Here is a 25239-nt window from a genome sequence, read left to right as displayed (position 1 = left end):
TGTCCCCCCCCCCTTCCTTTCTCAATTGTGCCCGTCAGCAGCTATTCTAAGGTTGCTGCCAATGGGTGTGACACATTAATTTCTTCTGTGGGGTACACTGGACTCCACAAGGATTCACATTGGGGTGTAGAGTAGGATCTTGATCTGAGGCACCAACCGGCTCAAAGCTTTTGACTGTTCCCAAGATGCTCAGCGCATCCTCCTCTATAACCCCGCTTCCATGAACAGGGAGCTCAGTTTGTAGTTGGTGCCTTCAGTAGCAGGCCACTTAACAGGGGCCTGCCTCAGGCAGCCTATTCTTAGCTATTAATTTTGACAAGAAAAGAAGAACTTGTTTTATGAGAATCTACAAGGGCTGCAGCAGGCTAGGTCTAATAGACATCTTTACTGCAGCTTCATCACTCCCAGCGGCGCTGTATACTCCCGTGCCCTGGTTGCTGGGTCACTGCAGCGGAGGCTCCAGTTTCTTCCTAAGGTCAGTCACACACACACCGCCCTTCCGGATCACGAGGCCGCTGATGAAGGGGAGCGTGGCCGTAGGGGGTGGACCGTGTGCGCACTGGCGTGGACACTGATTACTGGGCAGCCGCTCCACTAGCCACCAGGTACAGTTAAGGAGCACAGGTCTGGGAGTTTTACTCCTATATTAACCCAATTTTGTACTGCCCGCAGCGCATTGTGATAGGTAATAGGGCCTGATTCAGGTTGGAATGCAATCACAATAAGCGATCCAACTGCAAAAATTGCTAACAGCATACGCATGTGCCTGCATTTTCTGCGGCACCCCGCAGAGAATGCGATCGCCTCTGCCTGTCAATCGGGGCGGGGGGGGGAGAGGGGGGTCAGCAACACTCCATTTCCAAGTCAGGGATGGAGCGGTGCGGGGGCAAGGCTTCAAAATGGGGTCTGCAACGGAGGAGACACAGGGGGCGTGGTCACAGCGGCTGTATGACATCACATTCAGCCGCTGTGATCACAAAAATGGTGGCGGCTTCCTGCGCGCACATACAGTTTGCACCAGCAGGAGGCTACACCATTTTTTATGATCACGCTGAACTGCAGTGCGACTGCAATTACAGCATGGTCAAGAATGGAGGCGTCATGCTGGGTGGCCATGCCCTGTCACTGTGCAGGAGCCAGCACCGCACACACACTAGTCCCCGGGTGCAGCCCCCAACCCCCGGGACACCCGGAGCAACAAAATGTAGATTCAGGCCACCAGGCCACGCCCCTACCTATGAAACCATGCCTCCTTTTTACCATTGCGCTGCTTATCTGCGCGCACTGCATTACAATCTCCTTCGCCACCTCTCTGGGTGTCACCAGTGATAGTGACACCTCTGCCATGCTTGTAGCAGCTGGTCCTAAGATCTACGCCTCAAGCCCTGAGTGTTTGCCCTTGTGACTTGTTGATCATCATAGCGAAGCAGATGCTTACAGAAAACTGCAGGGGCTTAGATTGAAAATAAAAAAATTGATGGGTATAAGGTAGAGAGGAGCGGGTTCGGTTCTCCGAGAACCGAATTCCCGACGAACTCCATGTGGTTTACACTGGTCCGAGGCAGGCTCGGTTGTTCCCGCCTGACTCGGAAAACCTGAACAAGGGAAAATGTCATCATCCCGCTGTCGGATTCTCTCGAGATTCGGATTCCATATAAAGAGCTGCGCGTTGCCGCCATTTTTACTCGTGCATTGAAGAAAGAGCGGAGAGGACGTGGCTATGTTCTCTCAGTGGAAATCTCAATATCAGTGCTCAGTATCAGTGGTTACTTATTGCTGCTCAGTAATACTAGTAGTGTGTCTCTCCTGCTCAGTGTCAGTTCTCAGTAGTATCCTCATCAGTGCTCAGTATCACTGCTCATTGTCTTGTGCTGCATTGTGGTGCTCAGCATACTACAGTACATTACTAATAGTCCAGTGCTGCATCTTGCTGCTCAGTGTCAGTTCTAGTATCCTCATCAGTGCTCACTATCACTGCTCATTACATTGTGGTGTTCTGTATACTACAGTAACATAGTAATATAGTAACATATAGTAACATAGTTTTTGAGGTTGAATAGAGGCAAATTGCCCATCGTGTTCAACCTGTTTTAAGTTGTGATGATTCTACATACTTGCTGAATAATGTTTTATGACTAGTTAGCTACTATAACTCATGTTACCCCCGGATTAACCATGTTGATATTTTAAGTATTATAACCTTGGATAGCTTTTTCATTCAGAAATGTATCCATTCCTTTTTTAAATCCAATTACAGAGTCCGCCATTACCACCTTCCCTGGCAGGGAATTCCACATCCTGATTGCCCTAACAGTGAACATCATAGTATCTCACCTGGCAGGTAAGTAGGAGTTGGGCTAGAGCTGTGGAGGATTGCTGCTCGGGCACCCCCTGTCAAGTGAAGGAGATCCAACTGAGGCAGCACAAGGGAACTCTCGAAAGAAGAACAAGGCTAGAGGAAGATCTGAGACAAAGAAATCTGACTTTTACCAGAGCTGACCAGAGGAAAGCACAAACGCAGTCCCCCACTACCACAAATAATGCAGTCGAGTTTCCCACATTTGGGGAAATCACAGGGGTCAGCATACCCAGAGTGCAATGAATGAACCTCACCCTGGGAGAACAATCTTCATGACCATGGTATCTCCTATGCAAAATAAGTATGATTTGGGATAGGGCTGGGGAGGGCCGCTGCTCAGGCACATCTCTGTCAAGTAAAGGAGATTCAACTGAGGCAACACAAGGGAACTCTCATCTGGGGACAACAACTGCAGGGAGAACACATATTTTCAGATGAACATGGGAGGGCAGAAGGCTGCCTAACACTGAAGCACCCCCAAACAACAAACCAAATGCAACTACTAGTGCAAGCATTCCTGGGGGAAGGCCTGCAGCAGATGGATTTGCATATGGTGATGTCATCCAAGCAGTGGGTCAAAGTTGGCTTCAACCCTCGTCTGCATATGAAAATAAAAAAGGGGTGTGCAGGGCATGGCGGCCTTTTGCGGCGCTTGGATGACCCCTAGTTTGCATTAAACACCTCCACCTTCCTTCGGTGTGGGGCTCATGTTGGCTATGCCCCAGCCCCTGAAGCATTCAAGCTGATTTCTTGCAGCAGCTGGGCACTGTAACAGCTCCAGAGCTGCTCTGTAAAGCAAGTAAAAGGGTGTGGGCCCTGCAGCACTACCTGTAGTTTGCATTGTGCGTTGGAAGGCACAAAGTAAGCAGACGGGAGAAGTCAGGATAGTGCACAAGGGCATAGAAGGGAGCGGCTCAAGAAAAGAGAAGTGGAAACAGACAGCAAACTAGGCTGGAGAGAGACCTGAGACAAAGAGATCTGAATTATACGAGAGCCGACCAGAGGAAACACAAATTATGTAATCAAGTGTCCCACATTTGGGGAAATCGTAGGAGCAGCACACCCAGAGTGCATTGGGTGAGCCTTGCCCTGGGAGAAGCACCTTCCTGATCATAGTATCTCACCTGGCAGGTAAGTAGGAGTTGGGCTAGAGCTGGGGAGGGTCGCTGTTCGGGCACCCCCCTGTCAAGTGAAGGAGATCCAACTGAGGCAGCACAAGGAAACTCTCGAAAAAAGAACAAGGCTAGAGGAAGATCTGAGACAAAGAAATCTGACTTTTACCAGAGCTGACCAGAGGAAAGCACAAACACAGTCCCCCACTACCACAAATAATGCAGTCGAGTTTCCCACATTTGGGGAAATGACAGGGGTCAGCATACCCAGAATGCAATGAATGAACCTCACCCTGGGAGAACAATCTTCATGACAATGGTATCTCCTATGCAAAATAAGTATGATTTGGGATAGGGCTGGGGAGGGCCGCTGCTCAGGCACATCTCTGTCAAGTAAAGGAGATTCAACTGAGGCAGCACAAGGGAACTCTCATCTGGGGACAACAACTGCAGGGAGAACACATATTTTCAGATGAACATGGGAGAGCAGAAGGCTGCCTAATACTGAAGCACCCCCAAACAACAAACCAAATGCAACAACTAGTACAAGCATTCCTGGGAAAAGGTCTGCAGAAGACGGATTTGCATACGGTGATGTCATCCAAGCAGTGGGCCACAGTTGGCTGGAACCCTCATCTGCATATGAAAAGAGAAAAGGGGTATGCAGGGCATGGCGGCCTTTTGCGGCGCTTGGATGACCCTTAGTTCGCATTAAACACCTCCACCTTCCTTCGGTGTGGGGCTCATGTTGGCTATGCCCCAGCCCCTGAAGCATTCAAGCTGATTTCTTGCAGCAGCTGGGCACTGTAACAGCTCCAGAGCTGCTCTGTAAGGCAAGTAAAAGGGTGTTGGCCCTGCAGCACTACCTGTAATTTGCATTGTGCGTTGGAAGGCACAAAGTAAGCAGACAGGAGAAGTCAGGAGAGTGCACAAGGGCAAGGGCAGGGGCTCAAGAAAAGAGAAGTGGAAACAGACAGCAAACTAGGCTGGAGAGAGACCTGAGACAAAGAGATCTGAATTATACGAGTAGCCGACCAGAGGAAACACAAATTATGTAGTCAAGTGTCCCACATTTGGGGAAATCGTAGGAGCAGCACACCCAGAGTGCAATGGGTGAGCCTTGCCCTGGGAGAAGCACCTTCCTGATCATAGTATCTCACCTGGCAGGTAAGTAGGAGTTGGGCTAGAGCTGGGGAGGGTCGCTGCTCGGGCACCCCCCTGTCAAGTGAAGGAAATCCAACTGAGGCAGCACAAGGAAACTCTCAAAAAAAGAACAAGGCTAGAGGAAGATCTGAGACAAAGAAATCTGACTTTTACCAGAGCTGACCAGAGGAAAGCACAAACACAGTCCCCCACTACCACAAATAATGCAGTCGAGTTTCCCACATTTGGGGAAATCACAGGGGTCAGCATACCCAGAATGCAATGAATGAACCTCACCCTGGAAGAACAATCTTCATGACCATGGTATCTCCTATGCAAAATAAGTATGATTTGGGATAGGGCTGGGGAGGGCCGCTGCTCAGGCACATCTCTGTCAAGTAAAGGAGATTCAACTGAGGCAGCACAAGAGAACTCTCATCTGGGGACAACAACTGCAGGGAGAACACATATTTTCAGATGAACATGGGAGAGCAGAAGGCTGCCTAATACTGAAGCACCCCAAACAACAAACCAAATGCAACAACTAGTACAAGCATTCCTGGGGGAAGGTCTGCAGAAGACGTATTTGCATACGGTGATGTCATCCAAGCAGTGGGCCAAAGTTGGCTGGAACCCTCATCTGCATATGAAAAGAGAAAAGGGGTATGCAGGGCATGGCGGCCTTTTGCGGCGCTTGGATGACCCTTAGTTCGCATTATACACCTCCACCCTCCGTCGGTGTGGGGCTCATGTTGGCTATGCCCCAGCCCCTGAAGCATTCAAGCTGATTTCTTGCAGCAGCTGGGCACTGTAACAGCTCCAGAGCTGCTCTGAAAGGCAAGTAAAAGGGTGTGGGCCCTGCAGCACTACCTGTAGTTTGCATTGTGCGTTGGAAGGCACAAAGTAAGCAGACAGGAGAAGTCAGGAGAGTGCACAAGGGCATAGAAGGCAGCGGCTCAAGAAAAGAGAAGTGGAAACAGACAGCAAACTAGGCTGGAGAGAGACCTGAGACAAAGAGATCTGAATTATACGAGAGCCGACAAGGGGAAACGCAAATTATGCAGTCAAGTTTCCCACATTTGGGGAAATCGCAGGAGCAGCACACCCAGAGTGCAATGGGTGAGCCTTGCCCTGGGAGAAGCACCTTCATGATCATAGTATCTCACCTGGCAGTTATGTAGGAGTTGGGCTAGAGCTGGGGAGGGTCGCTGCTCGGGTACCCCCCTGTCAAGTGAAGGAGATCAAACTGAGGCAGCACAATGGAACTCTCGAAAGAAGAACAAGGCTAGAGGAAGATCTGAGACAAAGAAATCTGACTTTTACCAGAGCTGACCAGAGGAAAACACAAACACAGTCCCCCACTACCACAAATAATGCAGTTGAGTTTCCCACATTTGGGGAAATCACAGGGGTCAGCATACACAGAATGCAATGAATGAACCTCACCCTGGGAGAACAATCTTTATGACCATGGTATCTCCTATGCAAAATAAGTATGATTTGGGATAGGGCTGGGGAGGGCCGTTGCTCAGGCACATCTCTGTCAAGTAAAGGAGATTCAACTGAGGCAGCACAAGGGAACTCTCATCTGGGGACAACAACTGCCGGGAGAACACATATTTTCAGATGAACATGGGAGGGCAGAAGGCTGCCTAATACTGAAGCACCCCCAAACAACAAACCAAATGCAACAACTAGTACAAGCATTCCTGGGGGAAGGTCTGCAGAAGACGGATTTGCATACAGTGATGTCATCCAAGCAGTGGGCCAAAGTTGGCTGGAACCCTCATCTGCATATGAAAAGAGAAAAGGGGTATGCAGGGCATGGCGGCCTTTTGCGGTGCTTGGATGACCCTTAGTTCGCATTAAACACCTCCACCCTCCGTCGGTGTGGGGCTCATGTTGGCTATGCCCCAGCCCCTGAAGCATTCAAGCTGATTTCTTGCAGCAGCTGGGCACTGTAACAGCTCCAGAGCTGCTCTGTAAGGCAAGTAAAAGGGTGTGGGCCCTGCAGCACTACCTGTAGTTTGCATTGTGCATCGGAAGGCACAAAGTAAGCAGACAGGAGGAGAAGTCAGGATAGTGCACAAGGGTATAGAAGGGAGGGGCTCAAGAAAAAAGAAGTGGAAACAGACAGCAAACTAGGCTGGAGAGAGACCTGAGACAAAGAGATCTGAATTATATGAGAGCCGACTAGGGGAAACACAAATTATGCAATCAAGTTTCCCATATTTGGGGAAATCGCAGGGGCAGCACACCCAGAGTGCAATGGGTGAGCCTTGCCCTGGGAGAAGCAACTTCATGATCATAGTATCTCACCTGGCAGGTAAGTAGGAGTTGGGCTAGAGCTGGGGAGGGTCGCTGCTCGGGCACCCCCCTGTCAAGTGAAGGAGATCCAACTGAGGCAGCACAAGGGAACTCTTGAAAGAAGAACAAGGCTAGAGGAAGATCTGAGACAAAGAAATCTGACTTTTACCAGAGCTGACCAGAGGAAAGCACAAACACAGTCCCCCACTACCACAAATAATGCAGTTGAGTTTCCCACATTTGGGGAAATCACAGAGGTCAGCATACCCAGAACGCAATGAATGAACCTAACCCTGGGAGAACAATCTTCATGACCATGGTATCTCCTATGCAAAATAAGTATGATTTGGGATAGGGCTGGGGAGGGCCGCTGCTCAGGCACATCTCTGTCAAGTAAAGGAGATTCAACTGAGGCAGCACAAGGGAACTCTCATCTGGGGACAACAACTGCAGGGAGAACACATATTTTCAGATGAACATGGGAGGGCAGAAGGCTGCCTAATACTGAAGCACCCCCAAACAACAAACCAAATGCAACAACTAGTGCAAGCATTCCTGGGGGAAGGCCTGCCGCAGATGGATTTGCATATGGTGATGTCATCCAAGCAGTGGGTCAAAGTTGGCTTCAACCCTCGTCTGCATATGAAAAGAGAAAAGGGGCATGCAGGGCATGGCGGCCTTTTGCGGCGCTTGGCTGACCCCTAGTTTGCATTAAACACCTCCACCCTCCGTCGGTGTGGGGCTCATGTTGGCTATGCCCCAGCCCCTGAAGCATTCAAGCTGATTTCTTGCTGCAGCTGGGCACTGTAACAGCTCCAGAGCTGCTCTGTAAGGCAAGTAAAAGGGTGTGGGCCCTGCAGCACTACCTGTAGTTTGCATTGTGCGTTGGAAGGCACAAAGTAAGCAGACAGGAGAAGTCTGGAGAGTGCACAAGGGCATAGAAGGCAGCGGCTCAAGAAAAGAGAAGTGGAAACAGACAGCAAACTAGGCTGGAGAGAGACCTGAGACAAAGAGATCTGAATTATACGAGAGCCGACCAGGGGAAACACAAATTATGCAGTCAAGTTTCCCACAGGAGTATATAGGATACGACCCAGTGGTACCTGACGACATAGATACTAACAGCTATTTAATAACATTACGCTAGAAAGTGATTATTAGCAACATATATATCTATATAAACAACCCCGCCAGGGTTGTGCCTTCAAAAATAATCACACACGGACACGCTTTTTAAACCTTTTTTTCACATCTCTTTATTCTTCTTATGCACATGTATGTTAGTTCTGTGATTTTAACCTTTATGTTTCACTGCAGTTTGGGATAATAATATTAATATTTATCCAATTTTAATACATACTTAATAAAGGTTATATTTTATGATTCATTCATTCTGTCCAGTGCGTCAACAGTGCAGATTTCTTCTTGTTTTTTCTCCCAAATTCTATAACAATGACAGTAAATGTTGTTTCTTTTCAAACAGAACTTTCTTGACCATGCTTCTTGCTTGAAAGATCTGGGAGCACATGGAAAACAGTACAAACCATGCAGTATCACAAGAGCCTTTATTTGATATTTCATGAAGATAGAGCAGAATTGAGGACACGTCAACTATTTCTGCCGAAGGTGGTTCATCTTTCCACATGGTGCCTTTGGCCACTGACACCTTCGTTGAGTCAAAGTCTCTGGCTGTGGTCAGAACTTTGAAAATTTATGTCACCAGAACGGTTCAGATTAGGAAAACAGAGGCTCTGTTTGTCCTGTATGCTCCCAACAGGATTGGGTGTCCTGCTTCCATGTAGACAATTATGCGCTGGATCTGTGGTAAGATTCAGCATGCTCATTCCACGGCAGGATTGCCGTTACTGAATTAGGTGAAGACCCATTCTACTAGAAAGGTGGGTTCATCCTGGGCAGCTGGTCGGGGAGTCTCGGCATTGCAACTTTGCCGAGCAGCTATTTAGTAAACACTTTTGCTAAGTTTTACAAGTTTTAGAGTAAAGGAGATTCAACTGAGGCAGCACAAGGGAACTCTCATCTGGGGACAACAACTGCAGTGAGAACACATATTTTCAGATGAACATGGGAGGGCAGAAGGCTGCCTAATACTGAAGCACCCCCAAACAACAAACCAAATGCAACAACTAGTACAAGCATTCCTGGGGGAAGGTCTGCAGAAGACGGATATGCATATAGTGATGTCATCCAAGCAGTGGGCCAAAGTTGGCTGGAACCCTCATCTGCATATGAAAAGAGAAAAGGGGTATGCAGGGCATGGCGGCCTTTTGCGGCGCTTGGATGACCCTTAGTTCGCATTAAACACCCCCACCCTCCTTCGGTGTGGGGCTCATGTTGGCCATGCCCCAGCCCCTGAAGCATTCAAGCTGATTTCTTGCAGCAGCTTGGCACTGTAACAGCTCCAGAGCTGCTCTGTAAGGCAAGTAAAAGGGTGTGGGCCCTGCAGCACTACCTGTAGTTTGCATTGTGCATTGGAAGGCACAAAGTAAGCAGACAGGAGGAGAAGTCAGGATAGTCCACAAGGGTATAGAAGGGAGGGGCTCAAGAAAAAAGAAGTGGAAACAGACAGCAAACTAGGCTGGAGAGAGACCTGAGACAAAGAGATCTGAATTATATGAGAGCCGACCAGGGGAAACATAAATTATGCAGTCAAGTTTCCCACATTTGGGGAAATCGCAGGGGCAGCACACCCAGGTGAGATACTATAATCAGGAAGGTGCTTCTCCCAGGGCAAGGCTCACCCATTGCACACTGGGTGTGCTGCTCCTACGATTTCCCCAAATGTGGGACACTTGACTGCATAATTTGTGTTTCCTCTGGTCGGCTCTCGTATAATTCAGATCTCTTTGTCTCAGGTCTCTCTCCAGCCTAGTTTGCTCTCTGTTTCCACTTCTTTTTTCTTGAGCCCCTCCCTTCTATACCCTTGTGCACTATCCTGACTTCTCCTCCCGTCTGCTTACTTTGTGCCTTCCAATGCACAATGCAAACTACAGGTAGTGCTGCAGGGCCCACACCCTTTTACTTGCCTTACAGAGCAGCTCTGGAGCTGTTACAGTGCCCAGCTGCTGCAAGAAATCAGCTTGAATGCTTCATGGGATGGGGCATGGCCAACATGAGCCCCACACCAAAGGAGGGTGGGGGTGTTTAATGCGATCTAGGGGTCATCCAAGCACCGCAAAAGGCCGCCATGCCCTGCACGCCCCTTTTCTCTTTTCATATGCAGATGAGGGTTGAAGCCAACTTTGACCCACTGCTTGGATAACATCACCATATGCAAATCCATCTGCTGCAGGCCTTCCCCCAGGAATGCTTGCACTAGTTGTTGCATTTGGTTTGTTGTTTGGGGGTGCTTCAGTATTAGGCAGCCTTCTGCCCTCCCATGTTCATCTGAAAATATGTGTTCTCCCTGCAGTTGTTGTCCCCATATGAGAGTTCCCTTGTGCTGCCTCAGTTGAATCTCCTTTACTTGACAGAGATGTGCCTGAGCAGCGGCCCTCCCCAGCCCTATCCCAAATCATACTTATTTTGCATAGGAGACACCATGGTCATGAAAATTGTTCACCCAGGGTGAGGTTCATTCATTGCATTCTGGGTATGCTGACCCCTGTGATTTACCCAAATGTGCGAAACTCGCCTGCATTATTTGTGGTAGTTGGGGACTGTGTTTGTGTTTTCCGCTGGTCAGCTCTGGTAAAAGTCAGATTTCTTTGTCTCAGATCTTCCTCTAGCCTTGTTCTTCTTTCGAGAGTTCCATTGTGCTGCCTCAGTTGGATCTCCTTCACTTGACAGGGGGGTGCCCGAGCAGCGACCCTCCCCAGCTCTAGCCCAACTCCTACTTACCTGCCAGGTGAGATACTATGATCTTGAAGGTGCTTCTCCCAGGGCAAGGCTCAACCATTGCACTCTGGGTGTGCTGCCCCTGCGATTTCCCCAAATATGGGAAACTTGACTGCATAATTTGTGTTTCCCCTGGTCGGCTCTCGTATAATTCAGATCTCTTTGTCTCAGGTCTCTCTCCAGCCTAGTTTGCTGTCTGTTTCCACTTCTCTTTTCTTGAGCCGCTCCCTTCTATGCCCTTGCGCACTATCCTGACTTCTCCCGTCTGCTTACTTTGTGCCTTCCAACGCACAATGCGAACTACAGGTAGTGCTGCAGGGCCCACACCCTTTTATTTGCCTTACAGAGCAGCTCTGGAGCTGTTACAGTGCCCAGCTGCTGCAAGAAATCAGCTTGAATGCTTCAGGGGCTGGGGCATAGCCAACATGAGCCCCACACCGAAGGAGGGTGGAGGTGTTTAATGCGAACTAGGGGTCATCCAAGCGCCGCAAAAGGCTGCCATGCCCTGCATAACCCTTTTCTCTTTTCATATGCAGATGAGGGTTCCAGCCAACTTTGGCCCACTGCTTGGATGACATCACCGTATGCAAATTCGTCTCCTGCAGACCTTCCCCCAGGAATGCTTGTACTAGTTATTGCATATGGTTTGATATTTGATGGTGCTTCAGTATTAGGCAGCCTTCCGCCCTCCCATGTTCATCTGAAAAAATGTGGTCTCCCTGCAGTTGTTGTCCCCAGACGAGAGTTCCCTTGTGCTTCCTCAGTTGAATCTCCTTAACTTGACGGGGGAGGGGCTTGCCCGAGCAGCCACCCTCCCCAGCCCTATCCCAACTCATACTTATTTTGCATATGAGATCTCTATATCATGAAGATTGTTATCACAGGGTGAAGTTCATCCATTATATTTTAAAATAGGAAGGTTCAAATTACATATTTGAATTGCATCTATGTGCTGGATTCAAATGTCCCCCCCCCTTCCTTTCTCAATTGTGCCCGTCAGCAGCTATTCTAAGGTTGCTGCCAATGGGTGTGACACATTAATTTCTTCTGTGGGGTACACTGGACTCCACAAGGATTCACATTGGGGTGTAGAGTAGGATCTTGATCTGAGGCACCAACCGGCTCAAAGCTTTTGACTGTTCCCAAGATGCTCAGCGCATTCTCCTCTATAACCCCGCTTCCATGAACAGGGAGCTCAGTTTGTAGTTGGTGCCTTCAGTAGCAGGCCACTTAACAGGGGCCTGCCTCAGGCAGCCTATTCTTAGCTATTAATTTTGACAAGAAAATAAGAACTTTTTTTATGAGATTCTACAAGGGCTGCAGCAGGCTAGGTCTAATAGACATCTTTACTGCAGCTTCATCACTCCCAGCGGCGCTGTATACTCCCGTGCCCTGGTTGCTGGGTCACTGCAGCGGAGGCTCCGGTTTCTTCCTAAGGTCAGTCACACACGCACCGCCCTTCCGGATCACGAGGCCGCTGATGAAGGGGAGCGTGGCCGTAGGGGGTGGACCGTGTGCGCACTGGCGTGGACACTGATTACTGGGCAGCCGCTCCACGAGCCACCAGGTACAGTTAAGGAGCACAGGTCTGGGGTTTTTTCTCCCATATTAAACCAATTTTGTACTGCCCGCAGCGCATTGTGATAGGTAATAGGGCCTGATTCAGGTTGGATTGCAATCACAGTAAGCGATCCAACTGCAAAAATTGCTAAGAGCATACGCATGTGCCTGCATTTTCTGCGGCACCCCGCAGAGAATGCGATCGCCTCTGCCTGTCAATCGGGGCAGGGGGGGAGAGGGGGGTCAGCAACACTCCATTTCCAAGTCAGGGATGGAGCCAGGTGTTTGTGTCGGCCACTTGGGTCGCTGAGCTTAGTCACACAGCTACCTCATTGCGCCTCTTTTTTTCTTTGCGTCATGTGCTGTTTGGGGAGTGTTTTTTGGAAGGGCCATCATGCGTGACACTGCAGTGCCACTCCTAGATGGGCCAGGTGTTTGTGTCGGCCACTTGGGTCACTGAGCTTAGTCATCCAGCGACCTCGGTGCAAATTTTAGGACTAAAAATAATATTGTGAGGTGTGAGGTGTTAAGAATAGACTGAAAATGAGTTGAAATTATGGTTATTGAGGTTAATAATACTTTGGGATCAAAATGACTCCCAAATTCTATGATTTAAGCTGTTTTTTAGGGTTTTTTGAAAAAAACACCCGAATCCAAAACACACCCGAATCCGACAAAAAAAATTCGGTGAGGTTTAGCCAAAACGCGTTCGAACCCAAAACACGGCCGCGGAACCGAACCCAAAACCAAAACACAAAACCCGAAAAATTTCCGGTGCACATCTCTAGTGGCCATGCCATGTCACTGTGCAGGAGCCAGCACCGCTCACACACTAGTCCCCGGTGCAGCCCCCAACCCCCGGGACACCCGGAGCAACAAAATGTAGATTCAGGCCACCAGGCAACGCCCCTACCTATGAAACCATGCCTCCTTTTTACCATTGCGCTGCTTATCTGCGCGCACTGCATTACAATCTCCCTCGCCACCTCTCTGGGTGTCACCAGTGATAGTGACACCTCTGCCATGCTTGTAGCAGCTGGTCCTAAGATCTACGCCTCAAGCCCTGAGTGTTTGCCCTTGTGACTTGTTGATCATCATAGCAAAGCAGATGCTTACAGAAAACTGCAGGGGCTTAGATTGAAAATAAAAAAATTTGATGGGTATAAGGTAGAGAGGAGCGGGTTCGGTTCTCCGAGAACCGAATTCCCCACGAACTCCACGTGGTTTACACTGGTCCGAGGCAGGCTCGGTTGTTCCCGCCTGACTCGGAAAACCTGAACAAGGGAAAATGTCATCATCCCGCTGTCGGATTCTCGCGAGATTCGGATTCCATATAAAGAGCTGCGCGTTGCCGCCATTTTTACTCGTGCATTGAAGAGAGAGCGGAGAGGACGTGGCTATGTTCTCTCAGTGGAAATCTCAATATCAGTGCTCAGTATCAGTGGATACTTATTGCTGCTCAGTAATACTAGTAGTGTGTCTCTCCTGCTCAGTGTCAGTTCTCAGTAGTATCCTCATCAGTGCTCAGTATCACTGCTCATTGTCTTGTGCTGCATTGTTGTGCTCAGCATACTACAGTACATTACTAATAGTCCAGTGCTGCATCTTGCTGCTCAGTGTCAGTTCTAGTATCCTCATCAGTGCTCACTATCCCTGCTCATTGCATTGTGGTGTTCTGTATACTACAGTAACATAGTAATATAGTAACATATAGTAACAAAGTTTTTGAGGTTGAATAGAGGCAAATTGCCCATCGTGTTCAACCTGTTTTAAGTTGTGATGATTCTACATACTTGCTGAATAATGTTTTATGACTAGTTAGCTACTACAACTCATGTTACCCCCGGATTAACCATGTTGATATTTTAAGTATTATAACCTTGGATAGCTTTTTCATTCAGAAATGTATCCATTCCTTTTTTAAATCCAATTACAGAGTCCGCCATTACCACCTTCCCTGGCAGGGAATTCCACATCCTGATTGCCCTAACAGTGAAGATCATAGTATCTCACCTGGCAGGTAAGTAGGAGTTGGGCCAGAGCTGTGGAGGATTGCTGCTCGGGCACCCCCTGTCAAGTGAAGGAGATCCAACTGAGGCAGCACAAGGGAACTCTCGAAAGAAGAACAAGGCTAGAGGAAGATCTGAGACAAAGAAATCTGACTTTTACCAGAGCTGACCAGAGGAAAGCACAAACACAGTCCCCCACTACCACAAATAATGCAGTCGAGTTTCCCACATTTGGGGAAATCACAGGGGTCAGCATACCCAGAATGCAATGAATGAACCTCACCCTGGGAGAACAATCTTCATGACCATGGTATCGCCTATGCAAAATAAGTATGATTTGGGATAGGGCTGGGGAGGGCCGCTGCTCAGGCACATCTCTGTCAAGTAAAGGAGATTCAACTGAGGCAGCACAAGGGAAATCTCATCTGGGGACAACAACTGCAGGGAGAACACATATTTTCAGATGAACATGGGAGGGCAGAAGGCTGCCTAATACTGAAGCACCCCCAAACAACAAACCAAATGCAACAACTAGTACAAGCATTCCTGGGGGAAGTTCTGCAGAAGACGGATTTGCATACGGTGATGTCATCCAAGCAGTGGGCCAAAGTTGGCTGGAACCCTCATCTGCATATGAAAAGAGAAAAGGGGTATGCAGGGCATGGCGGCCTTTTGCGGCGCTTGGATGACCCTTAGTTCGCATTAAACACCCCCACCCTCCTTCGGTGTGGGGCTCATGTTGCCAATGCCCCAGCCCCTGAAGCATTCAAGCTGATTTCTTACAGCAGCTTGGCACTGTAACAGCTCCAGAGCTGCTCTGTAAGGCAAGTAAAAGGGTGTGTAGTTTGCATTGTGCATTGGAAGGCACAAAGTAAGCAGACAGGAGGAGAAGTCAGGATAGTGCACAAGGGTATAAAAGGGAGGGGCTCAAGAAAAAAGAAGTGGAAACAGACAGCAAACTAGGCTGGAGAGAGACCTGAGACAAAGAGATCTGAATTATACGAGAGCCGACCAGGGGAAACACAAATTATGCAGTCAAGTTTCCCACATTTGGGGAAATCGCAGGGGCAGCACACCCAGAGTGCAATGGGTGAGCCTTGCCCTGGGAGAAGCACCTTCATGATCATAGTATCTCACCTGGCAGGTAAGTAGGAGTTGGGCTTGAGCTGGGGAGGGTCGCTGCTCGGGCACCCCCCTGTCAAGTGAAGGAGATCCAACTGAGGCAGCACAAGGGAACTCTCGAAAGAAGAACAAGGCTAGAGGAAGATCTGAAACAAAGAAATCTGACTTTTACCAGAGCTGACCAGAGGAAAACACAAACACAGTCCCCCACTACCACAAATAATGCAGTCGAGTTACCCACATTTGGGGAAATCACAGGGGTCAGCATACCCAGAATGCAATGAATGAACCTCACCCTGGGAGAATAATCTTCATGACCATGGTATCTCCTATGCAAAATAAGTATGATTTGGGATAGGGCTGGGGAGGGCCGCTGCTCAGGCACATCTCTGTCAAGTAAAGGAGATTCAACTGAGGCAGCACAAGGGAACTCTCATCTGGGACAACAACTGCAGGGAGAACACATATTTTCAGATGAACATGGGAGGGCAGAAGGCTGCCTAATACTGAAGCACCCCCAAACAACAAACCAAATGCAACAACTAGTGCAAGCATTCCTGGGGGAAGGCCTGCCGCAGATTGATTTGCATATGGTGATGTCATCCAAGCAGTGGGTCAAAGTTGGCTTCAACCTTCGTCTGCATATGAAAAGAGAAAAGGGGCGTGCAGGGCATGGCGGCCTTTTGCGGTGCTTGGATGACCCTTAGTTTGCATTAAACACCCCCACCCTCCTTCGGTGTGGGTCTCATGTTGGCCATGCCCCAGCCCCTGAAGCATTCAAGCTGATTTCTTGCAGCAGCTTGGCACTGTAACAGCTCCAGAGCTGCTCTGTAATGCAAGTAAAAGGGTGTGGGCCCTGCAGCACTACCTGTAGTTTGCATTGTGCATTGGAAGGCACAAAGTAAGCAGACAGGAGGAGAAGTCAGGATAGTGCACAAGGGTATAAAAGGGAGGGGCTCAAGAAAAAAGAAGTGGAAACAGACAGCAAACTAGGCTGTAGAGAGACCTGAGACAAAGAGATCTGAATTATACGAGAGCCGACCAGGGGAAACACAAATTCTGCAGTCAAGTTTCCCACATTTGGGGAAATCGCAGGGGCAGCACACCCAGAGTGCAATGGGTGAGCCTTGCCCTGGGAGAAGCACCTTCATGATCATAGTATCTCACCTGGCAGGTAAGTAGGAGTTGGGCTAGAGCTGGGGAGGGTCGCTGCTCGGGCACCCCCCTGTCAAGTGAAGGAGATCCAACTGAGGCAGCACAAGGGAACTCTCGAAAGAAGAACAAGGCTAGAGGAAGATCTGAGACAAAGAAATCTGACTTTTACCAGAGCTGACCAGAGGAAAACACAAACACAGTCCCCCACTACAACAAATAATGCAGTCGAGTTACCCACATTTGGGGAAATCACAGGGGTCAGCATACCCAGAATGCAATGAATGAACCTCACCCTGGGAGAACAATCTTCATGACCATGGTATCTCCTATGCAAAATAAGTATGATTTGGGATAGGGCTGGGGAGGGCCGCTGCTCAGGCACATCTCTGTCAAGTAAAGGAGATTCAACTGAGGCAGCACAAGGGAACTCTCATCTGGGGACAACAACTGCAGGGAGAACACATATTTTCAGATGAACATGGGAGGGAAGAAGGCTGCCTAATACTGAAGCACCCCCAAACAACAAACCAAATGCAACAACTAGTGCAAGCATTCCTGGGGGAAGGCCTGCAGCAGATGGATTTGCATATGGTGATGTCATCCAAGCAGTGGGTCAAAGTTGGCTTCAACCCTCATCTGCATGTGAAAAGAGAAAAGGGGCGTGCAGGGCATGGCGGCCTTTTGCGGCGCTTGGATGACCCCTAGTCCGCATTAAACACCTCCACCCTCCTTCGGTGTGGGGCTCATGTTGGCTATGCCTCAGCCCCTGAAGCATTCAAGCTGATTTCTTGCAGTAGCTGGGCTCTGTAACAGCTCCAGAGCTGCTCTGTACGGCAAGTAAAAGGGTGTGGGCCCTGCAGCACTACCTGTAGTTTGCATTGTGCATTGGAAGGCACAAAGTAAGCAGACGGGAGAAGTCAGGATAGTGCGCAAGGGCATAGAAGGGAGCAGCTCAAGAAAAGAGAAGTGGAAACAGACAGCAAACTAGGCTGGAGAGAGACCTGAGACAAAGAGATCTGAATTATACGAGAGCCGACCAGGGGAAACACAAATTATGCAGTCAAGTTTCCCACATTTGGGGAAATCGCAGGAGCAGCACACCCAGAGTGCAATGGGTGAGCCTTGCTGTCACGTTTGAATAGAGAAAGGAGGATCACAAATTATATGTGATCTAAGGTGTGGTGATTACCTGCAGGAATAATCACCAATAATGTTTTCAAGTGACTGTATATATATAATTTTGTATTCTTTCAGCCGAGATGTGACAACATGGCTGACATGCAATGTCCTGCATTTGACCCCCATAGGTCCAGGCCAAGAGAGATCTGCAGTCCATTTAAAGTAATCCAAAACTGGGATTGATATTTTAGCTTTTATTTTTACTTAAAGTACAATAACTTTTACCATTTTAATTTGTTTTAATAGTATATTGACAGTATTGTTTTCTTTCAAAAATCCACTTAATTTTCTTTACCCTATTATTAAAATGGTAATTGACAAAAACAAACTACATTGTCACCAGAAGAGCAGTACAATAGTTTTTGAGGTTGAATAGAGGCAAATTGCCCATCGTGTTCAACCTGTTTTAAGTTGTGATGATTCTACATACTTGCTGAATAATGTTTTATGACTAGTTAACTACTATAACTCATGTTACCCCCGGATTAACCATGTTGATATTTTAAGTATTATAACCTTGGATAGCTTTTTCATTCAGAAATGTATCCATTCCTTTTTTAAATCCAATTACAGAGTCCGCCATTACCACCTTCCCTGGCAGGGAATTCCACATCCTGATTGCCCTAACAGTGAAGAACCCTTTCCTCCATTGCATTCTGAATTTCCTCCAGTCGCAGCGAGTGACCACGTGTTCTTTTATTAAATAATTCCTCTGATAACTCTTTGTTATGTATCTTTACATATTTGAAGATATTAATAATATCTCCTCTTAGGCACCTCTTTTCTAGTGTATACATATTCAGCCTAGTAAGTCTTGGGTATGGGTGAAGATGTTTCTCACAAAATTGTTGCACCAAAGCATCATTGAAATTCAAGCTGGAAAGATGATTTTAATATATCACTTGTACATTTTGTACTGCTCTTCTGGTGACAATGTAGTTTGTTTTTGTCAATTACCATTTTAATAATAGGGTAAAGAAAATTAAGTGGATTTTTGAAAGAAAACAATACTGTCAATATACTATTAAAACAAATTAAAATGGTAAAAGTTATTGTACTTTAAGTAAAAATAAAAGAGCCAAAATATCAATCCCAGTTTTGGATTACTTTAATTAACAAAAAACAATGCATATAGCAGAGGATAGTTTCAATCTGCCTACCTCTGGGTTATGGGCCCAGCATGCTTCCGTTGCAGTACTCTGCTGCTCATGTAAGTGCAAGAGATCCTGAAGCACTCACTCATCATGGGAAAGTACCAATGTGTTTCTTACAAAAACTCTCCAGATTATTGACTTTTTAAAGTTTTTCTAGGAAACGTTCTAGATGAATGCTTATTAGCCTTTGTCAGTATATACTTTTACGAGGTGTCTCTGTGGTGCAATCGGTTAGCATGTTTGGCTATTAACCAAAAGGTTGGTGGTTCAATCCCACCCATGGATGTAATTGACCTTGTGATTAGATTTTGGTAATCTTTAAGTAGACAAGTCAAAATGTCAAACTCCCTTTTATGGTGTAGGGTACCTGGCCTTCTCTGATGTAATCAGAGTTAGATTTGATTAAGTGATTTTATAAAAAACAGCTAGGAAGCACAATTTAGCAGTGGGTTGCAGAGAAAAAAAACTATGCTGGCAGAAAAGTCCAATTGAGTGATTAAACAGCTCTTCATTTTCTGATTTTATGTTTATGCTAACAAATTTGCTCTCTGAAAAGTGTCCACAAAGTAAAGTCTCTGATTAACACCTTTGTAGGAATGGTTTTTCACCTATTACTGAATTAAACTTGCTTCATTGGAAAGGCAGCAAGATGCATCCTCATTTCAATGTCTACTGAAATAATACAGGTTGACACCAGGAAACATAAACGTCACTGCATCCTTGCTGCTTCCTCATGGGGAAGTCTGTTTAATGTGAAAACAAGGTGATATCTAATCAGCACACAGGTAAGGAATTAAGAAAATCTTTCTTTATGGGTGAAGATGTTTCTCACAAAATTGTTGCACCAAAGCATCATTGAAATTCAAGCTGGAATGATGATTTTAATATATCACTTGTACATTTTGTACTGCTCTTCTGGTGACAATGTAGTTTGTTTTTGTCAATTACCATTTTAATAATAGGGTAAAGAAAATTAAGTGGATTTTTGAAAGAAAACAATACTGTCAATATACTATTAAAACAAATTAAAATGGTAAAAGTTATTGTACTTTAAGTAAAAATAAAAGAGCCAAAATATCAATCCCAGTTTTGGATTACTTTAATTAACAAAAAACAATGCATATAGCAGAAGATAGTTTCAATCTGCCTACCTCTGGGTTATGGGCCCAGCATGCTTCCGTTGCAGTACTCTGCTGCTCATGTAAGTGCAAGAGATCCTGAAGCACTCACTCATCATGGGAAAGTAGCAATGTGTTTCTTACAAAAACTCTCCAGATTATTGACTTTTTAAAGTTTTTCTAGGAAACGTTCTAGATGAATGCTTATTAGCCTTTGTCAGAATGGACTTTTACGAGGTGTCTCTGTGGTGCAATCGGTTAGCATGTTTGGCTATTAACCAAAAGGTTGGTGGTTCAATCCCACCCAGGGATGTAATTGACCTTGTGATCAGATTTTGGTGATCTTTAAGTAGACAAGTCAAAATTTCAAACCCCCTCTTATGGTGTAGGGTACCTGGCCTTCTCTGATGTAATCAGAGTTAGATTTGATTAAGTGATTTTATAAAAAACAGCTAGGAAGCACAATTTAGCAGTGGGTTGCAGAGAAAAAAAAATTATGCTGGCAGAAAAGTCCAATTGAGTGATTAAACAGCTCTTCATTTTCTGACTTTATTTTTATGCTAACAAATTTGCTCTCTGAAAAGTGTCCACAAAGCCAAGTCTCTGATTAACACCTTTGTAGGAATGTTTTTTCACCTATTACTGAATTAAACTTGCTACATTGGAAAGGCAGCAAGATGCATCCTCATTTCAATGTCTACTGAAATAATACAGGTTGACACCAGGAAACATAAACGTTACTGCATCCTTGCTGCTTTCTCATGTGGAAGTCTGTTTAATGTGAAAACAAGGTAATATCTAATCAGCACACAGATAAGGAATTAAGAAAATCTTTCTTTATGGGTGAAGATGTTTCTCACAAAATTGTTGTCCCAATGCATCATTGAAATTCAAGATGGAAGATGATTTTAATATATCACTTGTACATTTTGCATTGCTCTTCTGGTGACAGATTTCCCCAAATGTGGGAAACTTGACTGCATAATTTGTGTTTCCCCTGGTCGGCTCTCGTATAATTCAGATCTCTTTGTCTCAGGTCTCTCTCCAGCCTAGTTTGCTGTCTGTTTCCACTTCTCTTTTCTTGAGCTGCTCCCTTCTATGCCCTTTCGCACTATCCTGACTTCTCCCGTCTGCTTACTTTGTGCCTTCCAATGCACAATGCAAACTACAGGTAGTGCTGCAGGGCCCACACCCTTTTACTTGCCGTACAGAGCAGCTCTAGAGCTGTTACAGTGCCCAGCTGCTGCAAGAAATCAGCTTGTATGCTTCAGGGGCTGGGGCATAGCCAACATGAGCCCCACACCGAAGGAGGGTGGAGGTGTTTAATGCGAACTAGGGGTCATCCAAGCGCCGCAAAAGGCCGCCATGCCCTGCACGCTCCTTTTCTCTTTTCATATGCAGACGAGGGTTGAAGCCAACTTTGACCCACTGCTTGGATGACATCACCATATGCAAATCCATCTGCTGCAGGCCTTCCCCCAGGAATGCTTGCACTAGTTGTTGCATTTGGTTTGTTGTTTGGGGGTGCTTCAGTATTAGGCAGCCTTCTTCCCTCCCATGTTCATCTGAAAATATGTGTTCTCCCTGCAGTTGTTGTCCCCAGATGAGAGTTCCCTTGTGCTGCCTCAGTTGAATCTCCTTTACTTGACAGAGATGTGCCTGAGCAGCGGCCCTCCCCAGCCCTATCCCAAATCATACTTATTTTGCATAGGAGATACCATGGTCATGAAGATTGTTCTCCCAGGGTGAGGTTCATTCATTGCATTCTGGGTATGCTGACCCCTGTGATTTCCCCAAATGTGGGTAACTCGACTGCATTATTTGTTGTAGTGGGGGACTGTGTTTGTGTTTTCCTCTGGTCAGCTCTGGTAAAAGTCAGATTTCTTTGTCTCAGATCTTCCTCTAGCCTTGTTCTTCTTTCGAGAGTTCCCTTGTGCTGCCTCAGTTGGATCTCCTTCACTTGACAGGGGGGTGCCCGAGCAGCGACCCTCCACAGCTCTAGCCCAACTCCTACTTACCTGCCAGGTGAGATACTATGATCATGAAGGTGCTTCTCCCAGGGCAAGGCTCACCCATTGCACTCTGGGTGTGCTGCCCCTGCGATTTCCCCAAATGTGGGAAACTTGACTGCAGAATTTGTGTTTCCCCTGGTCGGCTCTCGTATAATTCAGATCTCTTTGTCTCAGGTCTCTCTACAGCCTAGTTTGCTGTCTGTTTCCACTTCTTTTTTCTTGAGCCCCTCCCTTTTATACCCTTGTGCACTATCCTGACTTCTCCTCCTGTCTGCTTACTTTGTGCCTTCCAATGCACAATGCAAACTACAGGTAGTGCTGCAGGGCCCACACCCTTTTACTTGCCTTACAGAGCAGCTCTGGAGCTGTTACAGTGCCATGCTGCTGCAAGAAATCAGCTTGAATGCTTCAGGGGCTGGGGCATGGCCAACATGAGACCCACACCGAAGGAGGGTGGGGGTGTTTAATGCAAACTAAGGGTCATCCAAGCACCGCAAAAGGCCGCCATGCCCTGCACGCCCCTTTTCTCTTTTCATATGCAGACGAAGGTTGTAGCCAACTTTGACCCACTGCTTGGATGACATCACCATATGCAAATCCATCTGCGGCAGGCCTTCCCCCAGGAATGCTTGCACTAGTTGTTGCATTTGGTTTGTTGTTTGGGGGTGCTTCAGTATTAGGCAGCCTTCTGCCCTCCCATGTTCATCTGAAAATATGTGTTCTCCCTGCAGTTGTTGTCCCCAGATGAGAGTTCCCTTGTGCTGCCTCAGTTGAATCTCCTTTACTTGACAGAGATGTGCCTGAGCAGCGGCCCTCCCCAGCCCTATCCCAAATCATACTTATTTTGCATAGGAGATACCATGGTCATGAAGATTATTCTCCCAGGGTGAGGTTCATTCATTGCATTCTGGGTATGCTGACCCCTGTGATTTCCCCAAATGTGGGTAACTCGACTGCATTATTTGTGGTAGTGGGGGACTGTGTTTGTGTTTTCCTCTGGTCAGCTCTGGTAAAAGTCAGATTTCTTTGTTTCAGATCTTCCTCTAGCCTTGTTCTTCTTTCGAGAGTTCCCTTGTGCTGCCTCAGTTGGATCTCCTTCACTTGACAGGGGGGTGCCCGAGCAGCGACCCTCCCCAGCTCAAGCCCAACTCCTACTTACCTGCCAGGTGAGATACTATGATCATGAAGGTGCTTCTCTCAGGGCAAGGCTCACCCATTGCACTCTGGGTGTGCTGCCCCTGCGATTTCCCCAAATGTGGGAAACTTGACTGCATAATTTGTGTTTCCCCTGGTCGGCTCTCGTATAATTCAGATCTCTTTGTCTCAGGTCTCTCTCCAGCCTAGTTTGCTGTCTGTTTCCACTTCTTTTTTCTTGAGCCCCTCCCTTTTATACCCTTGTGCACTATCCTGACTTCTCCTCCTGTCTGCTTACTTTGTGCCTTCCAATGCACAATGCAAACTACACACCCTTTTACTTGCCTTACAGAGCAGCTCTGGAGCTGTTACAGTGCCAAGCTGCTGTAAGAAATCAGCTTGAATGCTTCAGGGGCTGGGGCATTGTCAACATGAGCCCCACACCGAAGGAGGGTGGGGGTGTTTAATGCGAACTAAGGGTCATCCAAGTGCCGCAAAAGGCCGCCATGCCCTGCATACCCCTTTTCTCTTTTCATATGCAGATGAGGGTTCCAGACAACTTTGGCCCACTGCTTGGATGACATCACCGTATGCAAATCCGTCTTCTGCAGAACTTCCCCCAGGAATGCTTGTACTAGTTGTTGCATTTGGTTTGTTGTTTGGGGGTGCTTCAGTATTAGGCAGCCTTCTGCCCTCCCATGTTCATCTGAAAATATGTGTTCTCCCTGCAGTTGTTGTCCCCAGATGAGAGTTCCCTTGTGCTGCCTCAGTTGAATCTCCTTTACTTGACAGAGATGTGCCTGAGCAGCGGCCCTCCCCAGCCCTATCCCAAATCATACTTATTTTGCATAGGCGATACCATGGTCATGAAGATTGTTCTCCCAGGGTGAGGTTCATTCATTGCATTCTGGGTATGCTGACCCCTGTGATTTCCCCAAATGTGGGAAACTCGACTGCATTATTTGTGGTAGTGGGGGACTGTGTTTGTGCTTTCCTCTGGTCAGCTCTGGTAAAAGTCAGATTTCTTTGTCTCAGATCTTCCTCTAGCCTTGTTCTTCTTTCGAGAGTTCCCTTGTGCTGCCTCAGTTGGATCTCCTTCACTTGACAGGGGGTGCCCGAGCAGCAATCCTCCACAGCTCTGGCCCAACTCCTACTTACCTGCCAGGTGAGATACTATGATCTTCACTGTTAGGGCAATCAGGATGTGGAATTCCCTGCCAGGGAAGGTGGTAATGGCGGACTCTGTAATTGGATTTAAAAAAGGAATGGATACATTTCTGAATGAAAAAGCTATCCAAGGTTATAATACTTAAAATATCAACATGGTTAATCCGGGGGTAACATGAGTTGTAGTAGCTAACTAGTCATAAAACATTATTCAGCAAGTATGTAGAATCATCACAACTTAAAACAGGTTGAACACGATGGGCAATTTGCCTCTATTCAACCTCAAAAACTATGTTACTATATGTTACTATATTACTATGTTACTGTAGTATACAGAACACCACAATGCAATGAGCAGTGATAGTGAGCACTGATGAGGATACTAGAACTGACACTGAGCAGCAAGATGCAGCACTGGACTATTAGTAATGTACTGTAGTATGCTGAGCACAACAATGCAGCACAAGACAATGAGCAGTGATACTGAGCACTGATGAGGATACTACTGAGAACTGACACTGAGCAGGAGAGACACACTACTAGTATTACTGAGCAGCAATAAGTATCCACTGATACTGAGCACTGATATTGAGATTTCCACTGAGAGAACATAGCCACGTCCTCTCCGCTCTCTCTTCAATGCACGAGTAAAAATGGCGGCAACGCGCAGCTCTTTATATGGAATCCGAATCTCGCGAGAATCCGACAGCGGGATGATGACATTTTCCCTTGTTCAGGTTTTCCGAGTCAGGCGGGAACAACCGAGCCTACCTCGTACCAGTGTAAACCACGTGGAGTTCGTGGGGAATTCGGTTCTCGGAGAACCGAACCCGCTCCTCTCTACCTTATACCC

At 47.1% G+C, this 25239-nt stretch overlaps 21 non-coding genes and 2 pseudogenes across 21 annotated transcripts; 9 read left to right on the top strand and 14 right to left on the bottom strand.

Annotated features, from left to right (window-relative positions):
- Positions 1 to 2500: 2500 nt before the first annotated feature.
- Positions 2501 to 2664, bottom strand: LOC135045886 (U1 spliceosomal RNA). Its single transcript, XR_010238282.1, has one exon. It is a non-coding gene; the product is annotated as a U1 spliceosomal RNA (small nuclear RNA).
- Positions 2665 to 3335: 671 nt separating this feature from the next.
- On the bottom strand, positions 3336 to 3498 carry LOC135045936 (U1 spliceosomal RNA). The gene has a single exon (XR_010238317.1). It is a non-coding gene; the product is annotated as a U1 spliceosomal RNA (small nuclear RNA).
- A 152-nt stretch (positions 3499 to 3650) lies between these two features.
- On the bottom strand, positions 3651 to 3814 carry LOC135045986 (U1 spliceosomal RNA). Its single transcript, XR_010238364.1, has one exon. It is a non-coding gene; the product is annotated as a U1 spliceosomal RNA (small nuclear RNA).
- A 668-nt stretch (positions 3815 to 4482) lies between these two features.
- On the bottom strand, positions 4483 to 4646 carry LOC135045920 (U1 spliceosomal RNA). The gene has a single exon (XR_010238307.1). It is a non-coding gene; the product is annotated as a U1 spliceosomal RNA (small nuclear RNA).
- A 152-nt stretch (positions 4647 to 4798) lies between these two features.
- Positions 4799 to 4962, bottom strand: LOC135045957 (U1 spliceosomal RNA). Its single transcript, XR_010238336.1, has one exon. It is a non-coding gene; the product is annotated as a U1 spliceosomal RNA (small nuclear RNA).
- A 698-nt stretch (positions 4963 to 5660) lies between these two features.
- Positions 5661 to 5795, bottom strand: LOC135045934 (U1 spliceosomal RNA; annotated as a pseudogene).
- Positions 5796 to 5947: 152 nt separating this feature from the next.
- On the bottom strand, positions 5948 to 6111 carry LOC135045960 (U1 spliceosomal RNA). Its single transcript, XR_010238339.1, has one exon. It is a non-coding gene; the product is annotated as a U1 spliceosomal RNA (small nuclear RNA).
- A 702-nt stretch (positions 6112 to 6813) lies between these two features.
- LOC135045931 (U1 spliceosomal RNA) lies at positions 6814 to 6948 on the bottom strand (annotated as a pseudogene).
- A 152-nt stretch (positions 6949 to 7100) lies between these two features.
- On the bottom strand, positions 7101 to 7264 carry LOC135045974 (U1 spliceosomal RNA). The gene has a single exon (XR_010238352.1). It is a non-coding gene; the product is annotated as a U1 spliceosomal RNA (small nuclear RNA).
- Positions 7265 to 9625: 2361 nt separating this feature from the next.
- On the top strand, positions 9626 to 9781 carry LOC135045940 (U1 spliceosomal RNA). The gene has a single exon (XR_010238319.1). It is a non-coding gene; the product is annotated as a U1 spliceosomal RNA (small nuclear RNA).
- Positions 9782 to 10455: 674 nt separating this feature from the next.
- On the top strand, positions 10456 to 10619 carry LOC135045897 (U1 spliceosomal RNA). Its single transcript, XR_010238292.1, has one exon. It is a non-coding gene; the product is annotated as a U1 spliceosomal RNA (small nuclear RNA).
- A 152-nt stretch (positions 10620 to 10771) lies between these two features.
- Positions 10772 to 10934, top strand: LOC135045928 (U1 spliceosomal RNA). The gene has a single exon (XR_010238313.1). It is a non-coding gene; the product is annotated as a U1 spliceosomal RNA (small nuclear RNA).
- A 3581-nt stretch (positions 10935 to 14515) lies between these two features.
- On the bottom strand, positions 14516 to 14679 carry LOC135045962 (U1 spliceosomal RNA). Its single transcript, XR_010238341.1, has one exon. It is a non-coding gene; the product is annotated as a U1 spliceosomal RNA (small nuclear RNA).
- Positions 14680 to 15334: 655 nt separating this feature from the next.
- LOC135045889 (U1 spliceosomal RNA) lies at positions 15335 to 15497 on the bottom strand. The gene has a single exon (XR_010238284.1). It is a non-coding gene; the product is annotated as a U1 spliceosomal RNA (small nuclear RNA).
- A 152-nt stretch (positions 15498 to 15649) lies between these two features.
- On the bottom strand, positions 15650 to 15813 carry LOC135045982 (U1 spliceosomal RNA). The gene has a single exon (XR_010238360.1). It is a non-coding gene; the product is annotated as a U1 spliceosomal RNA (small nuclear RNA).
- Positions 15814 to 16486: 673 nt separating this feature from the next.
- LOC135045909 (U1 spliceosomal RNA) lies at positions 16487 to 16649 on the bottom strand. Its single transcript, XR_010238299.1, has one exon. It is a non-coding gene; the product is annotated as a U1 spliceosomal RNA (small nuclear RNA).
- A 152-nt stretch (positions 16650 to 16801) lies between these two features.
- LOC135045979 (U1 spliceosomal RNA) lies at positions 16802 to 16965 on the bottom strand. The gene has a single exon (XR_010238357.1). It is a non-coding gene; the product is annotated as a U1 spliceosomal RNA (small nuclear RNA).
- A 3347-nt stretch (positions 16966 to 20312) lies between these two features.
- Positions 20313 to 20386, top strand: TRNAN-AUU (transfer RNA asparagine (anticodon AUU)). The gene has a single exon. It is a non-coding gene; the product is annotated as a tRNA-Asn (tRNA).
- Positions 20387 to 21767: 1381 nt separating this feature from the next.
- On the top strand, positions 21768 to 21931 carry LOC135045977 (U1 spliceosomal RNA). Its single transcript, XR_010238355.1, has one exon. It is a non-coding gene; the product is annotated as a U1 spliceosomal RNA (small nuclear RNA).
- Positions 21932 to 22083: 152 nt separating this feature from the next.
- Positions 22084 to 22246, top strand: LOC135045908 (U1 spliceosomal RNA). The gene has a single exon (XR_010238298.1). It is a non-coding gene; the product is annotated as a U1 spliceosomal RNA (small nuclear RNA).
- A 674-nt stretch (positions 22247 to 22920) lies between these two features.
- Positions 22921 to 23084, top strand: LOC135045981 (U1 spliceosomal RNA). The gene has a single exon (XR_010238359.1). It is a non-coding gene; the product is annotated as a U1 spliceosomal RNA (small nuclear RNA).
- Positions 23085 to 23236: 152 nt separating this feature from the next.
- Positions 23237 to 23399, top strand: LOC135045994 (U1 spliceosomal RNA). Its single transcript, XR_010238371.1, has one exon. It is a non-coding gene; the product is annotated as a U1 spliceosomal RNA (small nuclear RNA).
- A 655-nt stretch (positions 23400 to 24054) lies between these two features.
- Positions 24055 to 24218, top strand: LOC135045961 (U1 spliceosomal RNA). The gene has a single exon (XR_010238340.1). It is a non-coding gene; the product is annotated as a U1 spliceosomal RNA (small nuclear RNA).
- Positions 24219 to 25239: the final 1021 nt, after the last annotated feature.

This window comes from Pseudophryne corroboree, unplaced genomic scaffold (assembly GCF_028390025.1).
Source record: "Pseudophryne corroboree isolate aPseCor3 unplaced genomic scaffold, aPseCor3.hap2 scaffold_914, whole genome shotgun sequence".
NCBI classification, from domain to species: Eukaryota; Metazoa; Chordata; class Amphibia; order Anura; family Myobatrachidae; genus Pseudophryne; species Pseudophryne corroboree.
The sequence above is the reverse complement of the archived record's forward strand: the minus strand, read 5'-3'. Positions and strand labels throughout refer to the sequence as shown.